General features: G+C 47.6%; 1 protein-coding gene across 3 annotated transcripts in view; it reads left to right on the top strand.

The window, feature by feature from the left end:
- The first annotated feature begins 4,137 nt into the window (after positions 1 to 4,137).
- PRR5 (proline rich 5) overlaps positions 4,138 to 23,045 on the top strand; it is a 172,822-nt gene continuing 153,914 nt past the window's right edge. For all 3 annotated transcript variants that reach the window (XM_063928909.1, XM_063928908.1, XM_063928905.1), the window contains exon 1: positions 4,138 to 4,394. The gene's annotated coding sequence lies outside the window, so the exon portion shown is untranslated. The remainder of the gene's footprint in view (positions 4,395 to 23,045) is intronic.

Genomic DNA, 23,045 nt, shown 5'->3' with positions numbered 1-23,045 from the left:
CCCTTTCTCCATCTCCCAGCCATGTGACCACTTCCGCAAAGCCCTCATGAGCGTCGCTGAAAGAGGAAGTGTAATGGCGTCATCACCCAGGTTTTCTACCACACAAGTTACTAGGTCAAATCACATGATCAAGCGTCAGAAGACAACTTTGCAGGACACTGAGAATAGCTATTGGTTATGCTCATCATATAAAGCAGGCATGTCCAAACTGCGGCCCTCCCAGCATGCCTTGACACAGTTTTGCTGTCAGAGAATGCTAAAGCTGTGTCAGGGCATGCTGGGATGTGTAGTTTCACAACAGCTGGAGGGCCGCAGTTTGGACATGCCTGATATAAAGTGACATTATAGCTTTCTGTCCTCTGTCCATGTGAGTATTAGCTCATTTATATAGGATAACTTGTATTTTGCATTTATTGGCCCTCAAAATCTGCGTATACGCCACAGTGCGCACCCAAAATCGGTGGCACTCCCGGACCCCCGGGGAAGTGGGCAAGCCTCCCACATCCCGCACCCCCCAGCTGCACCCCCGGCTCGCGCCACCCGCTCCCGGCCGACATCAGGTCACAGGAGAAGAGGGCAGGGCAATGATGTGATTTGCGTTAAATTGCATAATTGTTGCCCCACCCGCGCTTCACAATGCCGGTAATGTAGGCACTGTAAAGAGGAGGGCGGGGCTACGATGATGCAATCACATCATCACGCCCCCTTACTGCCTCCTCCACGCCCCCCTCCTGTGTGACTCGGCTGCTCCCGCCCGGAGGGAACAGCCAAAAAGTAGGAAAGTATGAATTGTAGTGACGGTCACAAAGTGGCACTCAGACTCTGTGACATGACCCCATTTGTAACGATGGTACTGATATATCAGCAATTATACGCCATCGGACGGAAATGATGCAACAGCAGTGGGTGTTTCCTATGCTCAGGTTAGCGTCTACCCATATAAGCATATAGTTGCAGTTGCGTACGGCAAAAGACAGTAACGGTGGCAGCAAGGACAACCGCACCTGAATTAGGCCCAAAAACGCCTGCTGACATCTTAACATTATATAGTCACGTTTATGGTAAACTAGTGTACTGTAATCACCTTCCAAGGGGCTCAACTGGAAAATCGGGATACACAAGGTCATATCCCCGACCCTACCACACCACAACACAACACGCAGACCGTCATTACTAGCTGTCTGCAATATATTATTATGTGAAAGGTCATGATAGGTTGCAGTGAAAACCATAGCTGGCTGGGAAATAAGAACCAAGGACATTATTGGTTAATACCTTACTATTAGGCATTCCTGGGATAGAGACAGAGGCGAGGAATAAATTGCATCCTTACAAACAGGCTTCTGGCCAGTAAAGCTTACCAGGGCGGGGTGTACTAAAGGGAAAATTCGGTAAATTCGGTGGGGGTTTCACCGCATTTTCATATGTACTAAGTTAACTCCCGGCCGCCGGGTTTTCAACGCCGATGGTATCGCCAGCTTTTTATGGCGATACCCTATAGAAGCCTATGGGCTTCTTACCACATCCCGCCGCCGCATCCCGACACCTCCGCCGCGACGCACCGCTCATGGTGAACCCCCTCCTGCGGATGTACGAAAATAAGCAAATGTCGCTGCCGTCTGAATTTGTAATGAGATGCCCACCGGCGGCTTCACAAATCCCAGTGGCTACATACAAAGAGCAATAAAACACTTTTCCCGGACTAGTCTAACTGTGGGGGCCTATACCTGGGCCTAGTGATGGCCTTTGATCATCGATGGTTAGGAAACATCAATGTTTGTCACAGAAGGGCAATGGTTTGGTCATCAATGGTTAATATCCGATATGCTGATGTTTTTCTTTTTCTGGAGTCACACAGCCTTTAGGGCCACCCTACTGTTCAATGGGCCTAATTCAGACCTGATAGCGGCTTATTATCGAATGACTGCGCATGCGTATTCGCCGCAATGCACAGGCGTGATGGCAAACAGCGACAGAATGGTGCAAAAATTTAGATAGCAAAGCGTTCGCAAGGTGATTGACGGGAAGCCGCAGTTTGGGGGTAGTAACTGTCCGTTTTCTGGGAGTGTCAGGAAAAACGCAGGCGTTCCCAAGTGTTTTCAGGTAGGGTGCGTGACGTCAGCTCCAGCCCCGATCAGCCTGATTCTATCACAGAGCGGGATGTACTAAAGGCAAAATACGATAAAGTCCCCGTTTTTGGGTGTTTTATCACATTTTTGTATGTACCATCACCCGACCGCCGCATTTTCACCGCACAGGATATCACCATCTATGGATGGCGATACCCTATAGAAGCCTATTGGCTTCTTATCACCAGTCGCCGCAACCCGCCGCAGACCCCCCTTCCCCCCCTCCCCCGGCATACCTTCCTCCAGGAAGCCTGGACCCGGAAGGTAATCTCCTCCTCCCCCTAGCAACGCAGCCTTCCAGCTGCAGGGGGGAAGAGGAGGCGCCGGGTACAGCGTGCTGCCTGCTTCCCGGCAGGGGAGCAGGTGAAGAGCCCAGGGAGGTGATGGAGACCCCCCGCACACCACCTCACAGGTATCGCGGGGGCCTCCGCCACCGCATTGCGATATTGATCTCATATGTTAGTACATATGCGATCAACATCGCTGCGAGGGCCGGCGATGTATGTTAATACATCCTGCCCTGGAGGAGTAAGTCCTGGGCTACGCACAGACTGCACAGAGTGGAAAAATCCTTCGCTGGTGAGTGAGCTGCGAACGGATTTGCAGATGTCCGCTGTCTGACGAAGTTTTCGCACGGCGTACGCATACAGTCTACACTTGCACGAGGCAGGTTTTCCCTCTCTATGGACGGCGACTATCTGATCGCAGAGGAGCAATTGGGTCTGAATTAGGCCCAATGTCAAAGCCGGCCCTAACCAATATGATGCCCTAGGCAAGATTTTGGCTGTTGCCCCCTAGGCACCGCCGCTAGTTCTGCAGGAGATGCCTGGCATGAGTCAGCTGGCAGCTCTGTTACGTCGGGCGCCTTTTTCATGAAAATGTGTCTTATTTGCATTACTATGTGGCTAGAATGCACAAGCAGCTTCTGCTGATTAAAATGATATGCAGCATGCCTATATTCTGTGTGCGACCGCGGCTGTATCTGCATACAAAATGCTACATTACAGTGATTTCCAGGAATACACTGCAACATAGCATTTCGTTTACAGATACAGCCGCAGTCACACACAGAATATAGGCATGCTGAATATCATTTTAATCAGCAGGCGCTGCTTGTGCCCCGAAGCATGCCAAATGCCCTAGGCATTTGCCTAGTTGGCATATGCCTAGGGCCGGCTCTGCCCAATGTCCCAAAGCCCTTTTCTCCAATTGGCTCCCCAATGCCAGCGCTACCGCTAGCCACATTCATCAGTGGTTTGAACCATCAATGATTTTCTGTTGATGGTTTCCTGTCATCGATGAAAATGTTAGATGTTGCCATAGATGGAGACCATCAGTGGTTGACCATTCAATGGCCATATTTGCCACATTCCAGATTGGGTCGGGCATGGGGCATCAAATTTAAATAGTGCAGATTTAAATGTTTATGATTTGATTTAGCGTATACAGCCAGGATATGCTGCAGAAAAGATAATAAATATCAGATGATTTATACAGACATACAAGGTTCTGAACTGGATTTAAGGAATACAAACCAGGTCTGATTTATAAAGAACTAGCGATAGCTGATAAATATTTCGGGCTGTGGGAGGAAGCTGGGGCACCTGCAGGAAACCACAGGAGCAGGGTACATGCATAGAGGACTGTATGCAGGGAGCCCCGGGGCTGCAAGCCATGTATCGCTTGTCCTGCCAGTCCTTGCCCTATAGGCATGCATGCAGTATTCAATGCATTTCTGCATGGATGCAAATACCACAGTTTGCAAGACTGTATCATGCATCCAGTGCTGGAGGAACATAAGTTGCAGCAAGCCTCCACTGTGAGGCAGAATTCCCTCATCACTGTGTATTATTATGATGTGTTGTTTATTTAACAAGTGCCCCAGATGCTGCTGTCCCGGTGCCCATAGGCTGAGCTGATATCCCCCCACACAGCCTGTGTGCTGTGCTGCTGAGTGGTACTGTGTGCATATGACAAGGAGGGAGGGGAGTCAGCCACTGGCCTGGGAGGAGGCAGGGGGAAGGGAGTAACCCACTCACAGCAATAGACTAGAGGAGGATGGCAGCAGCAATGCACAGAGAGCAGATCTGAGGCAGCTCTCTCCACCAGCACCTGGGGTGACTGTCCTGCCTGGTACACGTGGGTCTCTATGAGTGCCTACACCCATCTCTGCCACTGGATCCCTCTGACAGATCCCACAGATCTCCTGCTAACCTCCCCTCAGCCTGGGATAGACTGCTGGACTGTGCAAGCCTATTGAGCCAGGTGAGTGCCCCTCATGAGGGGGATCCCTTCTGCAAATGACCTGTCATTCTGCTATTGTATAGGAGGCTGCTGCTGCATCCTTGTGCCCTCCAGCACTGAAGAGGTTAAGTGCAATCTATTCCCCTAGGCTGGGTGTCTTCCATAGATACAGGGGTTTTCCTGTGCTCCCCCCTCCTGGCTTGTGCATAGGGCTGATATTTACAGACAATTTCACCACACACCAGCCCTGACATTTCCTAATAAGAGTCTAGGGCAGGGTGTGATCTAGGGCACATGGATATGGTGGTATTTGTAGTTCTTGGCGGTGCTGTGCATCCCCAGCCCAAACATCGCTTAATGCAGATCATTGCTGCCTACATAAATAAGAGGGGCTGTCGTGTTCATGCTGTGGCGTCTGATTTTTTTAAAATTTTATTTTGGCTGCTGTTACTTCCATGTGAGCCTGGTATAAATATTATAGGTATTACTGTATATTTGATTGGGTTACTAGTAGTACTAATGCCACAGTGAGTACAAATCAGTTTTGGCAAATCCCCATGTCACTAGTGTCATTTAAGCAAATTTCTGCATTTTTAGCCAAATACCAAATGAGTGATGCACTCTAGAGCCCCCCGAAATCACATTTTGGGGTCAGTTCTACCAGTCTGTCTCGCAGGTCCCAGGTAGCCAAAACTGCTGCAGAACTGCTTGGAAAAAAACATCAGTCCTCATACCTGTGTTATTTTTGTTCTCCCCTCTGGAAATATAGATTATAAATCATACAAGGTCAGACTTCAAAGCGGTTCTGCAGCAGCCAATTATATGTTTTTTTTTTGGGGGGGTGACAGGTGTCTTTGATGGACAGGTAAGCCCGCCCTGCCGTGTACATAGCACCTTGCCATCCCCAGGGCTCCGATTTAAGCTATTTCTTCTGGAAAAGACAAGAGCCGAAAGTTTATTCTCGCAAGAGCTGAGTCTGGAAGAATCTGCTGTTTAGTGCAACCTTGCACAGTGTGTTTGTTTTCCCCTAACCGCCGTGCAGGGCTTATGGTGTAAAATGAGAAGCTGTTTCGTATTGTGGTGAACATACTGTATGTGGCAGTTCTGGTTGGCAATTTGTCACCGTCCTGTCATTATGTTAGGAAGTGCTCAGCTGGTGTCTGTGCAGATATTAGAGAATTTATGATATCCGATGACATACAATGTTCAAGCTATTGTGGTGCTTCCTGATACTGTTTTAGGGAAATGTCCGATTGATTTATGGAAGCTACAGATAAAATTCCCTGCAGCATTGTTCCTCTCAGAATTTTATGTATTTTCCCGTAGTCTGTCAGGTAGAAATTAAACTTTACATTTAAAGTTCTTAGTTAGGAGTGACCACTGTCTGATAACATTAACACTTGTACAAGCAAGCTCTTAAACACATTTTGCGACTCCATAAATTTGTAAAATGACACCAGCACCCAGATGTTATAGCCTTCGAGTTGCGACATTTTGACCATCTACGCTTGAGGTTTACAGCGCCATGTATTATTATTTTTTGAAAGCCAAAATCTGCCTTAAAAAAAAAATTGCTGCTCTAAATTGTGAGGCTACTTCGCCAAAATCTCCTCGCGGCCCATAAGTTGCAGTGAGGCGTGATTGACCCACGAAGCTGACAATCTGTGGGCTGAACCGGCATTCAGCCTTTCTATTTGCTAGGAATTGAGGCATAAGACTGAAGTGTTATTTGTTAAACCAGCCTTCAGCCTATTCACTAAGAACTTGTAACATCTCTGAGAAGTGAGGTACAGAGTGCCTCGTGCCTCTCTGGCAACACCAGTTGTGTGTGGACTTATAGTCTCAAGATTGGTGCAATAAATGAAATACTTGAATGCTTTATGTAGTAATGTGGGCTACACACTCAAAAGATGTGAGGGGCAACCGACCGATTTAACGATTTAGGAAACGATGCACAACAACATCTTTCCTCCATATTTACCAATCGGGCACACGATAGGTCTGGTCTGAAGAAGACATTTAAATATGCCCAGTTTTGATGCTTCCAACATGTTGTGCGGCCGTTTGGACATCCGTACTCACAACAATATGTGGACGACAATATCTGTGGGCTATATTGCATCTGCCGTGCGATATATTGATAAAGGACATTGTTCAAAGATGTATAGTGTGTACACACAAAAGCTGGGTACACACTGATAGATATACAGTATCTGCAGATCAATGGATCTGCAGATATATCTATAGGTGGATTGGGCAGTGTGTTGTGCATACACACTGCCCGATCCGTCATGACTGACGCCACAAACTGGACGGGCATTTACATGCGCCCACTCAGTTGAGCTGTCAATCAATGCCGGCTGATGCAGCATGTGTAGGCGCACACACAGCCCGATGCACAGATCTACAGATATATTGGTCAGCGGCCGTGCTGCAGGACCGACGCGATATGTCTGTGAACGACGGCGTTCACAGACATATCGCTGGTACACACTGGCCGACTGACCCACAATATATTAAAGGGCCGATACTTCGGCCAGTGTGTACCCAGCAAAAGATGACATATTGCTTGTACAAACCTGCAGATCAGCAAAAGATATATTGGCCGATTAATTGATTGGCCAATATAACTGCCAGTGTGTACCTAGCATTACAGTTGACCGAGACGATCTATTGTTCATCTGCTGTGTGGGCAGTATATCGTCTAATGTGTATAGCATAAGACTGCTGGTGTGTCCTACATCCTGCACAACTAGACTGCACTAATAAATACTGCTTATTGCCAAACAAACATCCATAGCAATCAACAACAAATAGAATGTAAGCTCTTTTGGCAGGAAATTCCTGCTTATGGTTTTGCATTCATTGCCGATTCCTTGTAACGATGAAAGTATTTCAGGCACCCCAGTGCCCATTGGGCCCTAGGCAGGAGCCTAGCCTGCCTAGTGGATAATTCGACCCTGGGCTGTTGCAACTTTTCATTGAGTTTTCTGTAAAACGCATGTATCAGCGTCTCTGATGTTGATACCCAACTAGCAGTAGTATCTGCAACAAGTCAACACTTATAGCTATGGAACAAAAAAATATATATATTTGGTCGAACTATGGGCCTAAATCACAGCTGATCGCTGTTTTGCGAATTCGCAAGGCGGCTGATTATTGATCAACTGCACATGTGTACGGATCGTAGTGCGCAGGCACGAGGCCAAACTGCGAAATAATCCAGCGTCTTTTTTGATCGCTATGTGTTCGCAAGGTGATTCACAGGAAGCCGCCGTTTGGAGGTAGTAACTGGACGATTTCTGGGAACGTCAGGGAAAACGCAGGCATTCCCAAGCATTTTCAGGGAGGGTGTGTAACGTCAGCTCCGACCCCGATCAGCCTGATTCTATCGCACTGTAGGAGCAGGTCGTGGGCTGCGCACAGACTGGAAAAAACATTCTATGGTGAATGAGTTGTGAACGGATTTGCAGCTGACCGGGCGTTTGCAAAGCTTTTTGCACGGAGTACGCAGACTTGCACGGGGCGGGTGTTCACTCTGTCTGGGTGCCGACTATCCGATTGCAAAACTCGCAGAGGAGCGATCAGGTCTGACTATATACAATGAAAATACCATAAGTTCAAACGGACGTTGTATGTGGGGTATGTGATTACTTTCATCCTGATGCAACTTGATTTGGAACTTTAATTTATTTTTACTTTATATAGCAAAATATTTTTTGTTCCATTAGCAACAGACACTCAGACTGTGAGCGGGATGTGTTAACATACATCGCCGCACCTCGCCGGTTACTGCAGCGATGTTGATCGCGTATGTACTAACATATGCGATCAACATCGCGATGCGGTGACGGAGGCCCCCCGCGATACCTGTTAGGTGGTCTGCGGGGGGGGGGTCTCTGTCACCTCCATGGGGTCCCCACACTGCCTTGATGCCGGGTAGCAGCAGCAGGCTGCCCCCGGCGCCTCCTACTCCCCCCTGCAGCCGGAAGGACGTCCGGCTGCGTTGCTAGGGGGAGGAGGAGATTACCTTCCGGGTCCGGGGCATCATGGAGGAAGGTAAGCTGGGGGGGAGGGTGTCGGCGTCTGCGGCGGTGTCGACGGTGTCGGCGGGTTGCGGCGGTCGGCGAAAAGAAGCCCATAGGCTTCTATAGGGTATCGCCATCCAGAGATGGCGATACCCTGGACGCCGAAAACGCGGCGGTAGGGTGTTAGTAAATATGAAAATGCGGTAAAACCCCCGTTTTCGGGGGTTTTACCGCATTTTTGCTTTAGTACATCCCGCCCTCTGTCTGACTTGCTTAGTTGTTATTATTGTTAGTTATCTTGTATCAGGCACATATGTAGAAATGTGAGTTCCCGTTACATGTCCGGCGATACGTTACTATATGTTATTGGTGTCTGTTATCAGTTATTTTAGGCTGTGGGTTCCCGTGCTATGTAGACTTCAACCAAACTGTCCATACTGCAGAGATGCGGACACCAGGGTGAGTGAATGGACCCAATGTGGCTGCTCTGCCACCTATTGGTCAGGCTATGACCCCCAGCCAAGGAAGGTTGTTAGCCAACTCACGCAATATACACTGCTCAAAAAAATAAAGGGAACACTTAAACAACACAATGTAACTCCAAGTCAATCACACTTCTGTGAAATCAAACTGTCCACTTAGGAAGCAACACTGATTGACAATCAATTTCACATGCTGTTGTGCAAATGGAATAGACAACAGGTGGAAATTATAGGCAATTAGCAAGACATCCCCAATAAAGGAGTTGTTCTGCAGGTGGTGACCACAGACCACTTCTCAGCTCCTATGCTTTCTGGCTGATGTTTTGGTCACTTTTGAAAGCTGGCGGTGCTTTCACTCTAGTGGTAGCATGAGACGGAGTCTACAACCCACACAAGTGGCTCAGGTAGTGCAGCTCATCCAGGATGGCACATCAATGCGAGGTGTGGCAAGAAGATTTACTGTGTCTGTCAGCGTAGTGTCCAGAGCATGGAGGCGCTACCAGGAGACAGGCCAGTACATCAGGAAACGTGGAGGAGGCCATAGCAGGGAAACAACCCAGCAGCAGGACCGCTACCTCCGCCTTTGTGCAAGGAGGAACAGGAGGAGTACTGCCAGAGCCCTGCAAAATGACCTCCAGCAAGCCACAAATGTGCATGTGTCTACTCAAACGATCAGAAACAGACTCCATGAGGGTGGTATGAGAGCCCGACGTCCACAGGTGGGGGTTGTGCTTACAGCCCAACACCGTGCAGGACGTTTGGCATTTGCCAGAGAACACCAAGATTGGCAAATTCGCCACTGGCGCCCTGTGCTCTTCACAGATGAAAGCAGGTTCTCACTGAGCACATGTGACAGACGTGACAGAGTCTGGAGACGCCAAGGAGAACATTCTGCTGCCTGCAACATCCTCCAGCATGACCGGTTTGGCAGTGGGTCAGTAATGGTGTGGGGTGGCATTTCTTTGGGGGGGTCGCACAGCCCTCTATGTGCTCGCCAGAGGTAGTCTGACTGCCATTAGGTACCGAGATGAGATCCTCAGACCCCTTGTGAGACCATATGCTGGTGCGGTTGGCCCTGGGTTCCTCCTAATGCAAGACAATGCTAGACCTCATGTGGCTGGAGTGTGTCAGCAGTTCCCGCAAGACGAAGGCATTGATGCTATGGACTGGCCCGCCCGTTCCCCAGACCTGAGTCCAATTGAACACATCTGGGACATCATGTCTCGCTCCATCCACCAACGCCACGTTGCACCACAGACTGTCCAGGAGTTGGCGGATGCTTTAATCCAGGTCTGGGAGGAGATCCCTCAGGAGACCATCCGCCACCTCATCAGGAGCATGCCCAGGCGTTGTAGGGAGGTCATACAGGCACGTGGAGGCCACAGACACTACTGAGCCTCATTTTGACTTGTTTTAAGGACATTACATCAAAGTTGGATCAGCCTGTAGTGTGTTTTTCCACTTTAATTTTGAGGGTGAGTCCAAATCCAGACCTCCATGGGTTAATAAATTTGATTTCCATTGATAATGTTTGTGTGATTTTGTTGTCAGCACATTCCACTATGTAAAGAACAAAGTATTTAATAAGAATATTTCATTCATTCAGATCTAGGATGTTTTGTTTAAGTGTTCCCTTTATTTTTTTGAGCAGTGTATATAAAACAATCCAGTTGCACCTGATCCGTGTGACATGACTGAGCCACAAACTACAGCAATCAAATCAATTTGTGAACACTTTTTCTTATTCCATATTGAAACAACTAAATCTGTCAGTGTTTGGCCTACTTTAAAGACCAGCCCTAAAGACTGATCTAAAGGTGTGTACACACGGTAAGATATTTTCTTCCGATTCTGACTATATAGTCAGAATCGGAAGAAAAGATAGTGCAGATCGCAAGGTGACAGTCACCTTGCGATCCCGATCCGATGCCGATGCGCGGCCCCGCGCGGTCGGCATCGGCAGAAAAAATAGGCTGTGCAGGCAAGTCAATCCTGACTATCTCTATAGAAGAGATAGTCAGGATTGACATCGCACATAGCCAGCATCGCAAGCACACTCATTATGTGCTTGCGATACTGGCTAAGTGCCGACCCGGCCCCCTGTCGCACGGTGAGAATCGGATAAGTCCGAATCTCACCGTGTGTATGCACCCTTAGAGAAGGACTCTATCCATGCAGGGAAGAGAATATGGCCGCAACTTTTATTTAAATTTGAAACCCTTTAAGCTCAAGGGGCCCAAAGCAATCAAGTGTCTGATAACCAACCCCTATGGGCCACCTACAGTATGCCCAACCAACTGGCCACCTAACACTCAAGCTGACGACCATAACCAACAGCAAGGGATACTGTGCCCTGGCGACTCACTGTAATCACAATAATTATCTCCGGCCAATTACCAAAGGTTACCACCTTTTGCCAGGGACGACCAATATGTCCATCCCAGTAACCAACACCCCCCCCCCCCCCCCCTTTCCCCATGTTATCTCATTAGGAGAAAAAAAACAGTTAAAAAAAGTGTCGGCAAACACTTTACGCTGTCCCCACTTGTTCCAATGTCGGCAGCAACAGATGGCGCAGTGTGTTAATTGAAATAGGACATGTTGGACAGTATCAGGTGACCTTTCTTGACCTGTATGTGCGATCACCATCCCAACACACTGAACAGACCTCATAGAGGAGGAGGTGTATCAAACCTTACAGAGAGATAAAGTGGAGAAGTTGCCCAAAGCAGCCAATCAATCAGCTTCTAACTGTCATTTCGAAGGCTGTGATGACAAAAAATGACAGTGTGAAACCGCTGTGGGCAACTTGTCCACTTTTTTCGCTCTCCGAGGCTTGATACAGTTCCCCCGGAGAGATTATCAGTCTGTAACTGCTCATGATTATTGTCCCTTGTTCACTCTTTCTTAGTGGAAAATGTTGGTACTCCCTAATAAATACTGTAGATTGATCTGACAATGTCTTCTACATTGTGCCCCGTTGTGGTTAGCAGGAGGCATTCAGCCAAAACTTAGCGAGACCTTTGATCCACAATCCTGCTGAAATATAACAAACAGTAAGCCACAGGTCGCATGTGGTTATCGGAGACGGGTAGGTGCTCTATTTCTCTTTCCCAAAAAACTGTAATTCTGCCACCTTATTACACTTGCAAATCTCTGTTCCACAGCTATTGGTGCTGGACAAACTGAGTTCATCTGTGGGGCTGCCCAATTTCATTAGCGTATCCCCCTGGCACATAGGAAGGTGGTACCGGGTTATCAGAGTGGGAAACACAACTTTACAATCACTTTATAGAAATTGGATTCGTCCCTTAAAGCTGGAAGAATTTTGTCCTAAATTGTCTTTTTTTTTCCAATAGCTGATCAGCTGGATCCGTGACAGTAACCATCCCAAAACAACAACAATGACTTGCTGCCCTTAAAAGCAAACGCATACAGTATCTCCCAACTGCCATTAAGAATATTTACAAATAACTGGTATTGTTGTATTATTCTACTGCAGTATGGCTGAAATACAGTACTTACATTTACCATATTTTCTGGCGCATACAGGGTTATTCAATATTTGTCGTCAAATGCATGAAGAGTGAATATATTTACTGCCCGCCTACCAAGTCCTGTGATTCTGCATAACAAGGAGGGGTTGTGGGGTAGATATGTTAAAACAGCTTTATAGTATGCCTTATTTCCACCAGAAGGCAGCAAAAAAATGAATAACAGCAAAAAGGAAAAAAGGATGTTATTAATGGGATCTTATGTAATGTAAAAGTAGCCTTTTTCCCTTATTGTAAAGTAAGGAAAATTACATGGCGATAATAATGAAATATATAAAAGGAGCGTTAATACGGAACTGGTTCGTACTATGCTGCACAGAAATTAGAGGACATAGATGAAGTGAAAAGGTGACATTCACAAATATGGGTACTTTAATGCTAGCTCAGGCTGCCTTGGTATATAGGTTTTTAGCAGCCGTGCAAACGCTATGCCGCCGCCCACTGGGAGTGTATTTTAGCTTAGCAGAAGTGCGAACGAAAGGATCGCAAGAGCGGCTACAAAATTATTTTGTGCAGTTTCAGTGTAGCTCCAGACCTACTCAGCGCTTGCGATGACTTCAGACCATTCAGTTCCTGTTTTGACGTCACGAACACGCCCTGCGTTCGCCCAGCCACGCCTGCGTTTTTCCTGGCACACCTGCGTTTTTACGAACACTCCCTGAAAACGGTCAGTTGACACCCAGAAACGCCCACTTCCTGTCAATCACTCTGCGGTCAGCAGTGCGACTGAAAAGCTTCGCTAGACCTTGTGTGAAACTACATCGGTCGTTGTAATAGTACGACGCGCGTGCGCATTGCGCCGCATACGCATGCGCAGAAGTGCCGATTTTTTGCCTGATCACTGCTCAGCGAACGAAAGCAGCTAGCGATCGACTCGGAATGACCCCCATAGTGTTAAAATAATCTGTTTCAGTCACAGGCGGCCGTCCGTTCCGATAGGCGCTGACTCAGTCCAGACGTACAAATTAGGAAATGCTTCTACATGTGACTTAAAATCTATGGCAATAATTTATTAGCACTAGACAAATTAAAACGCACATACAGCACTGAGTCATTATTTAATGACTGTGTTATATAATATTTAGTAAATTTGATATTTGATCAAGTAAAGAAAAAACAAACTTTTACTAAGTAAGAAAATTTGAAACTAAGGGGGTCATTCCGACCTGATCGCACGCTGCGGATTTTTGTAGCGCAGCGATCAGGTCCGAACTGTGTATGCACTGCAATGCGCAGGCGCGTCGTATGAGTGCAAAGCGGATCGGCGCCCAGCGATGGATTCTACGACGATTCCGTTCGCACAGGGGTACGCAAGGAGATTGACAGGAAGGAGGCATTTCTGGGTGTCAACTGATCGTTTTCCGGGAGTGGTTGGAGAAATGCAGGCGTGTCCAGGCGTTTGCAGGGCGGGTGTCTGACGTCAATTCCGGGACTGAACAAGCAGAAGTGGTCGCAGTGGCAGAGTAAGTCTTGGGCTACTGAGAAACTGCACAAATTGTGTTTGCATCTATCGGCTGCAAAAGCGATCACACCCTTGCACAGCAAATATACTCTCCACGGTGGGCGGCGACTATACGTTCGCACGGCTGCTAAAAACAGCTAGCGAGCGATCAACTCGGAATGACCCCCCAAATCTAATCGTAAAAAAAAAAAATGTTTTCCAAACTTTTGACCAGTCTATATAATGTAATTTATTACAGTGGGTAATTTTCTCAGAAATAATAATATTTTGGTTTTAGTCAATGTGTATTAATAACAGTCACTTATGTAGTGCCACCATATTACGTTGCGCTTTACAATTGGGATCAAAACAAAGTAATAAGACAAGACTGGCCAATAACAGGCAGACAGGGAGGTCGGAGGGCCCTGCCTGCAACACTCTATAGGGAAATATTGAGGTGTCTGGAACTAGATTAATTTAGCAAGAACTGCGATCAACTCTGAATAACCTCCATAGTCTATGGGCCTTATTCCGGTTGCACCACCGCAATTTCTCCGAGCACGCGCCAGTGTGCATGCACTGGTCCGGTCCTGCACGTGCGTGGATTGGATCGCTTTGGGTGCGAATGCCTCTGCCTGATTGACAGGCAGAGGCGTTTGCGGGGTGGCATTGGGGTGTGGCAGGTCGCTACAAGTGGGGGCGGGTCAGCACCGTTTTTTCAGGGCGGCTGCGTGACGTCACACTCTGCCGCTCCAATAAAAATAAATGTCTTGTCGTCTGCCTTCGCTGACAGGCTGCTTTGGCAGGGGGTCATCCACAGCTTTTGCGACCGCAGTTAAATTGCGGTCGCAGCCGCTGGACGACATGTTCAGCATGGTGTGTGGCCTTGCCCTGCACTTGGCGGACCCCAGCATGCGATAGAAAGGATTCCAGATTCTGCAGTCCAACCTGAATAACACCCTATGGGGCAGATGTATTAACCTGGAGACGGCATAAGGAAGTGATAAACCAGTGATAAGTGCAAGGTGATAAATGCACAAGCCAGTCAGCTCCTGTCAATTTGCATATTGGAGCTGATTGGCTGGTGAATTTATCACCTTGCACTTATCACTGGTTTATCCTTCTCCAGGTTAATACATCTGCCCCTATATTTGCTGTTCTAAATGTAAAAATCATGACAGAGTTGCCCTAGCCTCTCATTTGTACATCCCAGATCTGACTGCCTCCCGCCATTTACCCATAACTCCCAACATTCTGGATTGGAAGAGAGGTGATGAGAGTAATCCCCCCCCCCCCCCCCCCAAATAACCCCTCAACCAATGGGAACACTGCGGCCCGCGGGTGGCACTCTGGGACAGTCCCTGAAAAACAGGACAGTTGGGATGCATGATTTACCAGTAGCCACAAATGTACTTAAATACAAAATCGGGACAGTGTGAGGGGAAGGGGTGGTAAGTCTGTATACGATACACAGCTATCACTTTAGAATAAGTCACTTTTTATGCCTCGGAGCTATCAAGGCCATTATAGCTTTTAAAAACATGACAAAAATGTTGACTTTCCCGGTCGGACTACTTTATAACCAGTTGTTTGTTTCTTCTCCTGGGTGTGTAACCTGTAGTACTACAAGATATTGCATTAAGGAGAGTCCCAACCTTATACAATCCACATTGTGTCAAGCAGTCGAGCAGATTATGTGGCGGGTGAGTAATGCGCCAGCTTGCCCCATTGTGCTGACGAGAGAGGAGCTGCGCAGTCTAATGTGCAGTAAAGGCGGCACATACAGACCTGCTGACACACGTATACTGTACTGTATATACCGCCTGTGAGGCATCATATCCTTGTCAGCAGCATCAGTGCTCCACAAATGCATGCCGCCTCTCCTCCCAGCTGATTACTTCCTCCCAGTGCCTGTGTGCTCCCTACCGCTGGAACTCTCTCTCTATATCAGACTCTATATCAGACTCTCCACCTCTCCACAAAGTATCAAACGGCCTCTTAAGATCCACTTATTTATCAAAGCCTCCCAGCAGTAATCCTAACCTACTGTCCAATGTGACCCTCGTCTGTCTTCCTTTCCCCTATAGATCGTAAGCTCTCACGAGCAGGGCCCTCTTCCCTTGTATGTGAAGCAATGCCTATATATCTTGGCCCGCAGTGTTCTTCTGTACTGTGAGTCTCTTTTTTTTCTTGTTCGGAACCCGTTTGGCGCCATATAAATAAATTATATTATTATTATCATTATTATTAATAATAATAATAATAATAATAACAAGCTAGTATAGGTTTCCACTGATGAAGATGGTGCAAAACCAAGAGTATATTGTTTTCCGTGAGTACAATAGAGGTCATTCCGACCCGTTCACACGCTGCGGTGCGAACGGGTCGGAAATGCGCATGCGCGGCGGCCGCAATGCGCACGCGCGCCGCTGGGCAACGACCAGAAGAAAGAAGAAAGTGATCGCTGGCGTGATTGCAAGAAGATTGACAGCGGAGAGGCGTTCCGGGGCGGATACTCACCGTTTTCCGTGCGTGGATATCCGAACGCAGGCGTGTCTAGGCGTTTGCAGGGCGGATGTCTGACGTCAATTCGGGGTCCTTCATCGCTGGATCCATCGCACAGGGTAATTATGTCCAGGGCTAGTCTTGTTCTGCACAAAACTTTTTCAGCCTAGCAGGGCTGCACAAGCGATCGCAGCCCTGCTATGCAAAAATACACTCCCCCATAGGCGGCGTCTAGTTGATCGCACCAGCAGCAAAAAATTGCTACGTGCGATCAACTCGGAATGACCCCCAATGAGCACAGGCGTCTGCTGTCTGTCCGGCTCTGCATAATAATGGGGTAATTACTGCCCTAGCAGAAAAATATACATTACACGCCCGTTTAGCTGCATCCATATCTTACAAACCCTGTGTTATTAGTCTGTTCCGCTCCTGGAATGTGGATAATCTGTGCTGCGCAGTGATGTGTAATAGGCACTACACCATAGCCTGCCGGGGTATGGGTCATTAGGGCGACCACACTTTGGTCGACCACTATTGGTCGACATGCATTAGGTCGACATGAGTTTTTTAACTTTTTTCGGTGTCGTTTTCTTTGTAAAGTGACGGGGAACCCCCATTAGTGCACCGTGTCCCCTCGCACGTCTCGCTTCGCTCGCCATGCTTCGGGCAAGGTGCCTCGCTCAGGTTACTATTCCCAGTCGTAGTCCACGTGGATTGTAAAGTATGAAAAAGTTCAAAAAATTTAAAAAATGTGAAAAACTCATGTCGACCTTTTTCCATTTTGACCTAGTACATGTCGACCTAGTGACCATGCCGAGCTAATGCATGTCGACCAATAGTGGTCGACTTAATGACTGTCGACCTAATGACCGTATCCCGCCTGCCCATATTACCTATTCCTTGTTATGTAAAGTTTTGCACCCCGCTAACCACCGCAGAGCGGAACTGTCACCTGTCCTTCCCAACTGCACCATTACCAGTCACACTGCGCGGAGCTGAGCCATGTTATTGTTACAGCATGTACGTGAAAATCGCCAAAAACTCCTACGTCGCATGTGTCACACAGAGTACACACACAGGCGCTGGTGCGATTGGGATGCCCTGTATCAGAGATGCTCGTTCCGGGGAGCTGTACAATGTAACCACTGTACAATGCAGAGAGCGCTCTGGTGATCACTGTGCAATGCAGAGAGCGTTCTAGTGATCACTGTACAATGCAGAGAGCGCTCTAGTGATCACTATACAATGCAGAGAGCGCTCTAGTGATCACTGTGCAATGCAGAGAGCGCTGTAGTGATCACTGTTCAATGCAGAGAGCGCTCTAGTGATCACTGTGCAATGCAGAGAGCGCTCTGGTGACCACTGTACAATGCAGAGAGTGCTCTAGTGATCACTGTGCAATGCAGAGAGCGTTCTAGTGATCACTGTACAATGCAGAGAGCGCTCTAGTGATCACTATACAATGCAGAGAGCGCTCTAGTGATCACTGTGCAATGCAGAGAGCGCTGTAGTGATCACTGTGCAATGCAGAGAGCGCTCTAGTGATCACTGTGCAATGCAGAGAGCGCTCTAGTGATCACTATACAATGCAGAGAGCGCTCTAGTGATCACTGTGCAATGCAGAGAGCGCTGTAGTGATCACTGTGCAATGCAGAGAGTGCTCTAGTGATCACTGTGCAATGCAGAGAGCGCTCTGGTGACCACTGTACAATGCAGAGAGTGCTCTAGTGATCACTGTGCAATGCAGAGAGCGCTCTAGTGATCACTGTACAATACAGAGAGCGCTCTAGTGATCACTGTGCAATACAGAGAGCGCTCTAGTGATCACTGTGCAATGCAGAGAGCGCTCTGGTGACCACTGTACAATGCAGAGAGCGCTCTAGTGATCACTGCTATGCAGAGAGCGCTCTAGTGATCACTGTGCAATGCAGAGAGCGCTCTAGTGATCACTGTGCAATGCAGAGAGCGCTCTGGTGATCACTGTACAATGCAGAAAGCGCTTTAGTGATCACTGTGCAATGCAGAGAGCTCTCTAGTGATCACTGTGCAATGCAGAGAGCGCTCTAGTGATCACTGTACAATGCAGAGAGCGCTCTAGCGATCACTGTGCAATGCAGAGAGTGCTCTGGTGACCACTGTACAATGCAGAAAGCGCTCTGGTGACCACTGTACAATGCAGAAAGCGCTTTGGTGATCACTGTACAATGCAGAAAGCGCTCTAGTGATCACTGTGCAATTCAGAGAGCGCTCTAGTGATCACTGTACAATGCAGAGAGCGCTCTAGTGATCACTGTACAATGCAGAGAGCGCTCTAGCGATCACTGTGCAATGCAGAGAGCGCTCTAGTGATCACTGTGCAATGCAGAGAGCATTCTAGTACCTTCTATACAATGCAAAGATAATTCAAGTGACAACTGTACAATGCAGATAGCATACTAGTACCTTCTATGCAATGCAAATATAATTCTGGTGACCACTGTACAATGCAGAGCGCATTCTAGTACCTTCTATACAGTGCAAAGTTAATTCTGGTGACCACTGTACAATGCAGAGAGCATTCTAGTACCTTATATGCAATGCAAAGATAATTCTGGTGACCACTGTACAATGCAGAGAGCATTCTAGTACCTTCTATACAATGCAAAGATAATTCTAGTGACCACTGTGCAATGCAGAGAGTATTCTAGTACCTTCTATACAGTGCAAAGATAATTCTAGTGACCACTGCAGAGAGCATTCTAGTACCTTCTATGCCATGTGGTGACCACTGTACAATGCAGAGAGCATTCTAGTACCTTCTATGCAATGTAAAGTTACTTCTGGTGACCACTGTACAATGCAGAGAGCATTCTAGTACCTTCTATGCAATGTAAAGATACTTCTGGTGACCACTGTACAATGCAGAGAGCATTCTAGTACCTTCTATGCAATGTAAAGATACTTCTGGTGACCACTGTACAATGCAGAGAGTTTTCTAGTGAAAACTACAGTACAATGGGTGATAGAGGCTGCAATCGCATTGCTGGTCCTGCCCCCAATATTTTGCCATGTACCTTCCCTATGTGGTGATTCCATGAGTGACGCACGGGACCGTTGCATGTTTTCAAGTACGTCAATTGTTTCTATACCACAAATATTTTTTGGCTTCTTGTGTCCAAGTCTTAAATACTTTGTTGGTGGAAAACATACACCAGAAAAATCCACTGCAGTGAACGGTTCCTTCTGGAATTAATGAAAACTGCGTGAGGCACGGGAATCTCTGAGAGTTTTTATTAATTCTAGAAGGAACGGTTTATTGTAGTGATTTTTTTCTGGTATATTTTCTAACAATGAAGTATTTAAGACTTGGGGGCATATTTATCACATATTTATCACAATCAATTATCACATGCAGGGACAGAGCTTGCGGGAAAGCTCTGTGCCTGCAAATGCACTTCACATACTTCTCTGGGTATTTTTCACAAAAAATACCCCAAGACATTGCCGAAACTGCCGAAACTGCCGACACACCCCTTTGCACTTACCTGGTGACCGGTGATCCGGTGCACCCCTCTGGCTCTAATCATCTGATTGCCCGCTTCCAGCTCTGTGGCCCCATCATCTGATGTCTGCTGTAAACTGAGTGCAGGAAGCTGGCAATCAGATGACTGGAGGCACGGAAGAGTGCACCAGGGACACAAAAAAACCCACCTTTGTTTTTTAGGGTGATCAGCCCGTTGTCTTACTAGACACACATGGCTGATCACTGGCAACGGCTCCCTACTCTGCTCTGCCTGTCAGAGCTGAGAACGGAGCTGGGAACCGGAGGGAACCTGTGGATAACGCTGTCTGAAGATAGCGTTATTATCACAGGGCTCCTCCGGTATATATTTGTTCTCTTTTTTTTTTTTTTTTTTATTCGTCCAGATGACATTTCCCATTACAATTATGGGAAATGCAATCTGATTATTAAAAAAATGGGAATTGAAAGGTTTGGAGCAGTTTTTCCCAAGAACTGCTCCAAAAGCCCTTTAATACATTTCAATAATACTATAATAATGTGAAAATAAAAAATAATATTAATAAATATGTCCCTAGAAAACAAAAAGTATTTGTGGTATACCGTGGAAACAGTTCATGTACTTGTATGAATGTAAATGTCCCGTGCGTCACACAGAGAATTACCCTATGTTTACAGCTTTCGCTTGTATATGTTAGATCTATTGTAAATAAATAATCTATATCCGGAGCTTCTTTTAATTTAATGCATATAGGGGGTGATTCCGAGTTGTTCGCTCGCTAGCTGATTTTAGCAGCATTGCACACGCTAGGCCGCCGCCCTCTGGGAGTGTATCTTCGCTTCGCAGAATTGCGAACGAAAGATTAGCAGAATTGCGAATAAATAATTCTTAGCAGTTTCTGAGTAGCTCCGGACCTACTAACGATTAGCGATCACTTCAGTCAGTTTCGTTCCTGGTTTGACGTCACAAACACGCCCTGCGTTCGGCCAGCCACTCCCCCGTTTCTCCAGACACTCCCGCGTTTTTCTCTGGCACGCCTGCGTTTTTCCGCAAACGCCGTGAAAACGCTGAGTTTCCGCCCAGAAACACCCACTTCCTGTCAATCACACTCCGATCACTTCAACGATGAAAATTCTTCGTTCTGCCGTGAGTAAATCTACTAAGTTTTGAGCTAAAATACTTAGCGCATGCGCACCATGCGCATTTTCGCATTAATCGCTCCGTTGCAAAAATCGGCAACGAGCGATCAACTCGGAATGACCCCCATACATACAGTAACAAAGGATTGTCCGTATGTCTTATGTAGCCCATACACTTGTGAGATATCAGGTACAATCCTTCGATTTCGTCCGCATCTGTGAGATAAATCGAAGGATTGTATGCACATTTTAGGTACCATGCGACGCGATGCGCGGACACGCCGGTCGAATCTCGCGTCCCAAGATATTAAGTGCTGCACTTAATATTTATCGCATCGCAGTGCGATTGCATGTGTTTTTAAAAACACACGAAATATATCGCACTGCGATGCGCGATGGGCACCCGCCGGGCCGCTCCCACTCAATGGTGAAGTGCCCATCACGTGATTACCATGCGATCTATCGAATGATCGCATGTAGGGAGGCCAGTCCCGGGATAGGGATCAGCGTGATTCGGGGATTTAGGTCCAAAATATGTCCAGGATTCAATCCCGGGATTGAGGGATCAGCGTTGAGCGTGCACATGACGCTCAGACGCTGCCTGGCTTCCTCCTTCCGGCTCCCCCGGCGCAGCATGAGGTCACGCTGCGCCGTTAGCCGCTGCTGGGGGAGAGAATGTGGAGTTTCCCGCCCGCCCGTGGTATACGGTTAGTTATGTGTGCGGGATGGGCGGGGCGGGGCGGCCACATAGTTAAAAGCCAATTCCAGGATTGGCCATTTTTCAATCCCAATACCCGGGATTGAAAAAATGGCCCGGGGTTGGCTTCCCTAATCGCATGGTAATCATGAACTGCCGCTGCGATGCCCTGTGATGTTGCATCGTGGGGCATCACACAAGTGTATGGGGGCCATTAGTCTTCAGTTAATAAGGAAGAGTTCCCGTTTAGAGAAGGAGTATATTTTTCTTGCAGTTGTTGCCCCCAGCCATATTACTGTATTACATTGCGGCAAAGTCACATCACCCTAACCTAGAGGTGCGGAATCTCTGACCACTGGTGACCGAATGAAGCTGCAGCAATGGTTAGAGGGTCAGTGTGTTCCGAGGCTGGGAAGCCTCAGACCATATTACGGCTGCTGGCGTCTTGCCACTGGGTGCTGTGTTTTAAAAGTGACCTGAATTAGAAATGGAAGGCTGCAGCCAGTTTTATCAGACTCATCCATCCCCTCCGACTGCATGCCAAGCCGCAGTCACAAGTGACGGATTATTATACAGGTGCTGGGAAAGGCCAGGATGTCAGGGTGCAGTAAGTTACTACGTGGCGTGATATTACATCTATCCTATGTGAATGTCGGGTGTGGTTCGTTTTATCGACAGTGTCTAGGTCGACAATGTTTAGGTCGACCACTATAGGTCGACAGTCAATAGGTCGACATGGATGGAAGGTCGACAGGGTTTCTAGGTCGACATGTGCTAGGTCGACAGGTCTAAAGGTCGACATGAGGATTATTTTTTTTTTGGGTGTCGTTTTCTTCGTAAAGTGACCGGGATCCCAAATTAGTGCACCGCGTCCCCTCGCATGGCTCGCTTCGCTCGCCATGCTTCGGGTATGGTGCCTTCGCTCCGCTACCGCTTCGCTCGGCACAGATTACCGTTCCAATCGTAGTCCACGTGGATCGTTAAGTATGAAAAAATCCCCCCCCCCAAAAAAATGTGAAAAACTCATGTCGACCTTTAGACCTGTCGACCTAGCACATGTCGACCTAGAAACCCTGTCGACCTTCCATCCATGTCGACCTAGTGACTGTCGACCTATAGTGGTCGACCTAGACATTGTCGACCTAGACACTGTCGATAAAACGACCGGATCCCGTGAATGTCTCTGCTCCTCTATATCAGAGCTCTTCTGGTATAATCAGTGATTAAAGGGGATTTCCACATCGGCTCAAATTATTCTTACAACCGCCCCTCCCCTACATGAGACGTTCGGTGGGGGCTCCTCTCATGTGACTCCTGTTTGGGGGA

This window comes from Pseudophryne corroboree, chromosome 6 (assembly GCF_028390025.1).
Source record: "Pseudophryne corroboree isolate aPseCor3 chromosome 6, aPseCor3.hap2, whole genome shotgun sequence".
In the NCBI taxonomy this organism is placed as follows: Eukaryota; Metazoa; Chordata; class Amphibia; order Anura; family Myobatrachidae; genus Pseudophryne; species Pseudophryne corroboree.
Note: the sequence above shows the minus strand (reverse complement) of the source record. Positions and strands in the feature narration are given on the sequence as shown.